Here is a 7,005-nt window from a genome sequence, read left to right as displayed (position 1 = left end):
TGCCATTGGGAGGTTGTAGAACGGGCTTCTTTTACCGAATGCTTTTTCCTCTTTCTCTACTGCGTGCTCAGAATATGGGAAGGGTTGCTGCAGCTCTCATTGCCGTGTGGGATTGATGCTGGTCAGAGCAGAATGGAATGTGGGCTATAAAAAGCTCTGGCTGAGTTGCAATTTGAATGTTAGAGAAGGACCATACACCTTACTCTGACAGAAAAAGAGCTGTTTAGCAGAGGTGAGACGAGGCTAAAGTTGTGGGCCCACTTTGGGTCAAGGTGAGAACAAGACCTAGAAGGAGATGGAGCAAATTGCCAAAAGATGGAGCAAATTGCCAAAAGAACAAAAGAAGCTGGACAGGTGCATTGCTGAATAAAGGGCCTGAGGTTTAGGGAAAATAATAACAGGAAGCAGGGAGGAGCCACTCCACTTGCTACAGTTTGGTGCTGTAAGTTTGGTGTTGAGTCCTTAACCATATTCTGTTGCCTCCAGCAGGCTACAAACCAGACCAGAGTCTAGTGATTTTTACGGTCTTGGTTGTCAGTGTTTGGGAGCAGGTAGCCAACAAATCAGTGACTAGGACTAGCAGGTTGCAAACCAGATCAGTCTTCCACTAGTGGGCAAAACATGGCGCTGTGAAGCTGATGCTTTGATTTCCTAAACTTGGCAGCTCCAGCCCCACCTGCTCACTTCCAGCCTACACCTTTTGGTTTCTTGGAATCAAAGATAATGAACCCACACATCAAATGCTGTGTACCTGGTTGCCAAGGTAACAAACACACACACTGCTGCAAAAGAGGCTTTGCTTCTGAGGAAAATCCACATGATGTTAAATGGGCACTGGAAGAAACTGAGTCACTGGGCCCAGGGGTATCTTGCTATTGTGGGAATAGAGGGAAGGGGGGAGGCAGAGCCTGGGGCAAAAGTCCTAGTGGGCTCCTTGTTACATGAGCACTCTCAAATTTTATTTTGGTGGGTGTTGTGAGGAGTGCAAAATCAAGAATAAAAAACAACAGTTAGAAGAAAACAAAAGACTTAAATATATGTTGTGGACAGGTTCGTTGGATTTTTAGCTCACAAAAATATGAGCCAAGGGTGGAGTATAGCTGTTTATAAAATCATGTAAAAATGATCAGTCTGATTTTTGCGAGAAGTCATTTGCTGGAACAGAGGCCCATGTCCACAAAGGGGAGGAAAAGGCCAAATATGATCTGCGATGTAACTATCTGAGGATTTTTTTTTGGGGGGGGGGTGACTTACATGACTAACTTTCTAGAAAAATTGGATAAGTCATCATCTGTCATGGTGCTGATATGCATAATTGGGGCTATCAGGCCTTGGCAACACCTGTGGACAACACTTTCCCCTCCCCCTCTTATCCTACACATAAGGAGCACTAGAATCCTACTGGATGCCTCAACTCAAGTTAGTTCCTTCCTACTATTGTATTCCATCTGACCTACCTTCCAGGGCTGCTTGGGAAATGTGCTGACAAATAATATTAACAAAAATATACAGTACCTATAACTTCTTGAAATGACATGGGATGGATGGGGGGCATGAGGACTGAGACAGAGAATGGTGCCCTGTGACAAAATCAAAAACTAGTTGGGGGGTGGGGATGGGGGTGGGTTTTGGTTCAGATCAGAGCATCTGATTTGCATGCAGAAGGTCACAGATTTAATCCCTGAAATCTCCAGTTCAAAGGGATCAGGTAATAGATTGTGGGAAAGACCTTTGCTAAGTATCTGCAGAGCTGCTGCCAGATGAAGTCATAGATTCTGGATAGGCCAAGGGTCTGGCTCAGTAAAAGGCAGCTTCATGCATTCTCACAGCCTCTACCCCAAGGGACAGCCGCTCTGCAGTACTGTGTTTTATTTTGCTCTGCAGTTATGTCGCATTTGCAGCTCTACAGTCTAAGGCCGTCCCTCTCCTCACTCCAGAGTTTTCTATGTTCCAGCAAGCTCCACAGGTGAAAGTTCACTATAGAGGCCAGCTCATGGGGTAGCCCCTTCCCTCATGTCCTCAGACAACCGGCCAGGCCCTGTTTGATGTTTCTGGTTTTTCTGCCTTCCTGCAGAGGTTCAGGGGTCAGGCATTCAGGCAAAAGCTGAGTGTGGCCTCCCAGAAACTCCCCAGCAGGCCCCTCTACAACTTCTACCCAGGCACAAGGAACAGGATCTGTTTTGCAGCAGCGATGCCTCAGGGGACTCGAATGCGGCTTGCCTTGCAGGTAGAGTTGTCAATATCCAGGTGGGGATCTCCCAGGGTTACAACTGATGTCCAGCTGACAGACATCCATTCACCAAGAGAAAATGGCCACTTTGGAAGGTGGATTTTACGGCTTTAGCATCCTCAAAGTCCCTCCCCTCTCCGAACCCCGCCTTTCCCAGGCTCCACTCCCAAAATCTCCAGGTTTTTCCTAACATGAAGCTGGCAATCTGCCTCACAGCTGATCTCCAAATGGGTTTCAGCTCACTGTGGGACTAGGCCCCCTCTAGAGCACCCACTTTGTTTCTAATTATTTCTGAGGAAGTCTGCACACCAAGTTGGGAAAGGGGAGTTGCAAGAATGCAACAGCTCACTTACCACTTCAGGTAAGGGGGCGGGGAGTACCCGAGGAATGGGCTGTAGGACAGCCACTCCCTGCCTTCTCCACCCTGAATTGACTAACTGATCCCAGCACCAAAACTATTCAAATTTATTGCTTGCATCTGGATGCTAATTTAAATGCCTGAAAATCTGAAATGGCTCATAGGCAAGCAATGAGGGCAGACCCCAGACTTTGGCAGGGAGGGTTTCCATATGCTCAGTTTCTTCAAAAGAGCTGAAAATTGCCTTGTTGGCTATTGGACTTGTATTAAAAACAGGGCGACTGCAACAGCTGCCCTGGGCCCTGCACTGAGGGAGGCTTCTTTCTGCACTAGGAGCCCCCATTGCTCTGCATCCAGCTGCAATCCCTGTTGCTGTGAGTCACTGATGATGATCCCTGCAATGCCTGAGACGCTGGTGGCATTGAAGGGCAATCACCTGAAGGGTGGATGGTGTGTGTGTCTCCTAATCTTCCTACTACAGCTGAACATCTTACAGCTGGCCCCAACCCCACCACACAAACACTCCCTGATTCTGGGGCCCCATCTTTGAGTTTTGCATGAGCCCCAGAATCATTGTGTATACAGAAGCATTCTTTTTGAACCCCAGTACAAAGGCTAGAATGCCAGCTTGCAAGAAAAGCCGGCAGGTCTTGCAGGGAAGGGATGGAGTGGAGCACTCCTGTGCCTTCTTTGCCAACTGCTAGAAGAGAGAGACACTGACTCCTCTGCCATTTAGTAATACATGGACATTTATTCTGTTATGTACAGATGGAGTTGAACTCCTGCGTGGACCATATGCCCAAGACACTGGCAACAGCTGGCTAACTTTCCCCCCATTTTTTTTAAAGACAAGGAAGAGATATTCATTCTTCCAAACCTTCCTCCCCAAAACAGTAGGAAAAGGATATATTTGCTTCCTTTGTTCAGGCTCAAGGAAGATTCTGTAGTTGGGTGTATCAGGGAGAGATAGATGCTGAGCAGAAAAAAACAAAATTGGAGTTAGCCTAGGGTTGCCAAATCTGACTCAGGAAATAGCTGGGGACTTTGGGGGTGGAGCCTGGAGCAAGGTTGTGACAAGCACAACTGAAGTCCAAAGGGAGTTCTGGCCATCACATTTAAAGGGACTGTGCTCCTTTTAAGTGGCTTCTCTTTGTTGGAAAAAATGGAGGATGGGGGCACACTCTTTTGAGGCTTATTGAATTGGACCCCTTGGTCCAATCTGTTTGAAAGTTGGTGGGGAGGGGTTTGAGAAGAGGCACTAGATATTATGCTGAAAACTTGGTGCCTTTACCTCAAAAAACTGCTCCCCCCCCCGAGCCCCAGATACCTACGGATCGATTCTCCATTATACCCTATGGGGACCAGTCTCCATAGGGTATAATGGATTGTCCAGGAGACATTTAATCCTCCCACCCCCACTTTCTGATAATTCTGAAGTGAGGAGAGGGCCTCCAAACCAGAGGATCCCCTACCTGCAACTGAGGATTGGCAGCCCTAGTCAGCCTCTTGAGTTTCACAGAACTCCTCATTCAGCACAGGTAGAAGCTACCACTTTCTGTTCTGCCTGATGAGTTCTGGCTGAGAATACCATACTGTTCTGCCTACTGCTGTCATACTGACTGGGAGGAATTTCAGAAACATTCAGACATCCCAGTTGTGTAGCGAAGTGAGTCCTCTATCCCCTGGTCCATCTAGGGAGAAAGGAGGTTTGGAAGCTCCTTCTGGCTGGATGGTTATTGTGTGTGTGTGTGTGGCTGCCTCAGGAATGGGACGAGTCTTTTGAAGGATGAATATCTTACCCTTTTACCAGCATCATTTTATTATAAAACATTAGGTAAATTAGCAAATATATTTATTTAGTAATAGAAGCAAACAAAAACTCCCAGAAGACAACCCTTCCACCCACCACAGTTTTCCAGGTTCTATTTTGTGTTTGTATATATAAAAAAGAGAAGGAAAACACAATTCTGTGATGTTAGCACATAAACAATTCTGTACAGCTATTCTTTGTATATACAGATGCCTCCACATTTGGAAAGTACTGGTATGTAAAAAAAATCATGGAAGATATCAGAGCCCTGTGTTTTGCTGTGCATTACGCTGGCAGGTGTGGAGAAGATGGAGTTTCCCTGGTCTTGCTGATGGCCTGAAAGTTCCTCAGCAGAACATCTTCACCTCCCTGAAAAGGGATTTATAACAGAGGTTGCCTTTGGTAATAGCTCCCTCCAACTTTCAGCTTGTGTTAACCTCCTCATGCTTTTAATGATGAACCCCTCCCCCAGCAAGGGGAAGAAGAGGGTCCAGATTCCATTAAAAAAACAAGAAGAATCTTGCAGAATCATACCAAGAATCCATCTGGTCCATCCTAGTTCCCATAGTAGCCAGTCAGATGCCAAAGGGAAGGCTGCAAGTGGGTCATAAGGACAACAGCCCCACACCCTTGGCATGACCCCCTCGTCATTTAGTATTCAGAAACAAAAGCCTCTAACTGTTCTGTTCAAGCCTGCACCAAATTCCCCTGCATTCTGCTAGAGAGCATTTGCTTTGATTCTTTGGTTTGCACCTTTTTATTTGACTATGTAAGTTGCAGGAGGGGGAGAGAGGATGTCATCAAGAACCGCTTACCACGAAGTGGCTGCAAACCATTGAAGCCTTAAAGCTGTGCTGTGCCCATTTGCAACCAACAACTACGAAGTCCAAAGAAGTGCTTTTTGAAGTTACTTAGAAGACAAAAACTGATACACAAAGGCAGGTGAGGTCTCTTGTATTTGCATTAATGAAGGGATGTCGGACAGGCCATTGCACTCATCCGCCTCTCAATAACAGCACTTGCAGACTAACAGAGAGGCATCAGAACCACCCTAATCTTATAATCTAGAACAGAGGACTGCCTCCACATCAAAAGACAGCTGATGTCTGATTTGTATGCGTGTGGTTGGTCACGGTTTCATTTGGCCAACTTCACTTCTCACCTGATTCCATGCCTGATTTCCTTATGAAGCTTTGGGCAGAGGGCTGATGAGCATGGCAGGAAGAGCCCCAGAAAACATCCTGCAGACAACAATGATGCGGCTGGGGAGGGCTAAGGTCAATCAAGGAAGCCCCCAAGCTGAGAGCATGAGAAAAGCGAGACAGCCAGCTTCCCAACAACATTTTGCATAAGCTTATTGTCTAGGGATCTTAATATTTTATTAATTTGAATTTCAGTATGTTACCATTTCAAAAGTAGCAAAACACAGGGGTGGGGGATGATTCAGCCAAAGTCAAGGAAGCCCTGGTAAGGAAGCCCTTGTAAGGAAGTACACAATGGGTAGTCTTGTGGAACTCACTGCCGCAAGACGTAGCAATGACTACTGAGTTACGTGGCTTTTGAAGAGGGGTGGACATATGTATGGAGGTCTATTGTTAGCTATTAGCCATCATGGCAGGATGAGACCTTCAGATTCAGAGGCAAAATGCCTATGATCAGGGCTTTTTTGTAGAAAAATTCCAGCAGGAACTTATTTGCATATTAGGTTACACCCTCTGACATCACTATTGTTTCACATGGGTTTTTCATAGAAAAAGGCCAGCAGCAACTCATTTACATATTAGGCCACACCCTCTAATGCCAAGCCAGCCCGGACTGCGTTCCTGTGCATTCCTGCGCAAAAAAATAAAATAAAAAAGCCCTGCCTATGCTCATCTTTTGCAGGCTCTCTGTGACATCTGACTGGCCACTGTTGCAAACAGGATGCTGGATTAGGGGGACACCTGCTCTGATCGTGTATGGCTACTTTAAATATTAAATCCAATTAACTTCAACAAGAAAGTTAAATACATGTGTAACTCTCCGCCTTTGGCATTTGTGAGACTTAAAAATGAATCAAGATGTTATCTGGGCAGCTGGGTTGGACTATGATGTAAATGTAAATATTCAAGGCACTAAGTATTAACATGTCACAAATAGATTTTGCTTTTGCTTTTTGTTTCCCTGCTTAAAACCTCTTTGCAGCCCTCCAGGGCTAATACTTGGAAGATGCAAACAGTTGAGATCTCTGGGCTACTTTCATTGCTCTGGCCTTGAACCAGTGTTCACATCTGTACATAGCAAATCATGGACCAAGAAGTGAATGAAACTCATCAACCCATACATTGTGCCCACCTATCTGACACCAAGAGGAATGAAAGAGAACTTGGCACTAGATTGTCTACCCACATGCCTCCATGCTGAAATGTGCATGCAATCCTTCCACTGTACAGTAAACTAACTGCAGCAAAAGATCTTACTTGTACCAGAGCTCCTCAGATTCATGGAGTTAGAGTGAGGGCAGTGCTGGCTGCATGGACACATTATACTCTGATGGGGCAACAGAGGCAAAAAGGGCTCATGTTCTGACCATGTGCTCACATCCACTTTTGTTTGGGATACAGCTCT

The sequence above is a fragment of the Heteronotia binoei genome, chromosome 11 (genome assembly GCF_032191835.1).
Source record: "Heteronotia binoei isolate CCM8104 ecotype False Entrance Well chromosome 11, APGP_CSIRO_Hbin_v1, whole genome shotgun sequence".
NCBI classification, from domain to species: domain Eukaryota; kingdom Metazoa; phylum Chordata; class Lepidosauria; order Squamata; family Gekkonidae; genus Heteronotia; species Heteronotia binoei.
Note: the sequence above shows the minus strand (reverse complement) of the source record.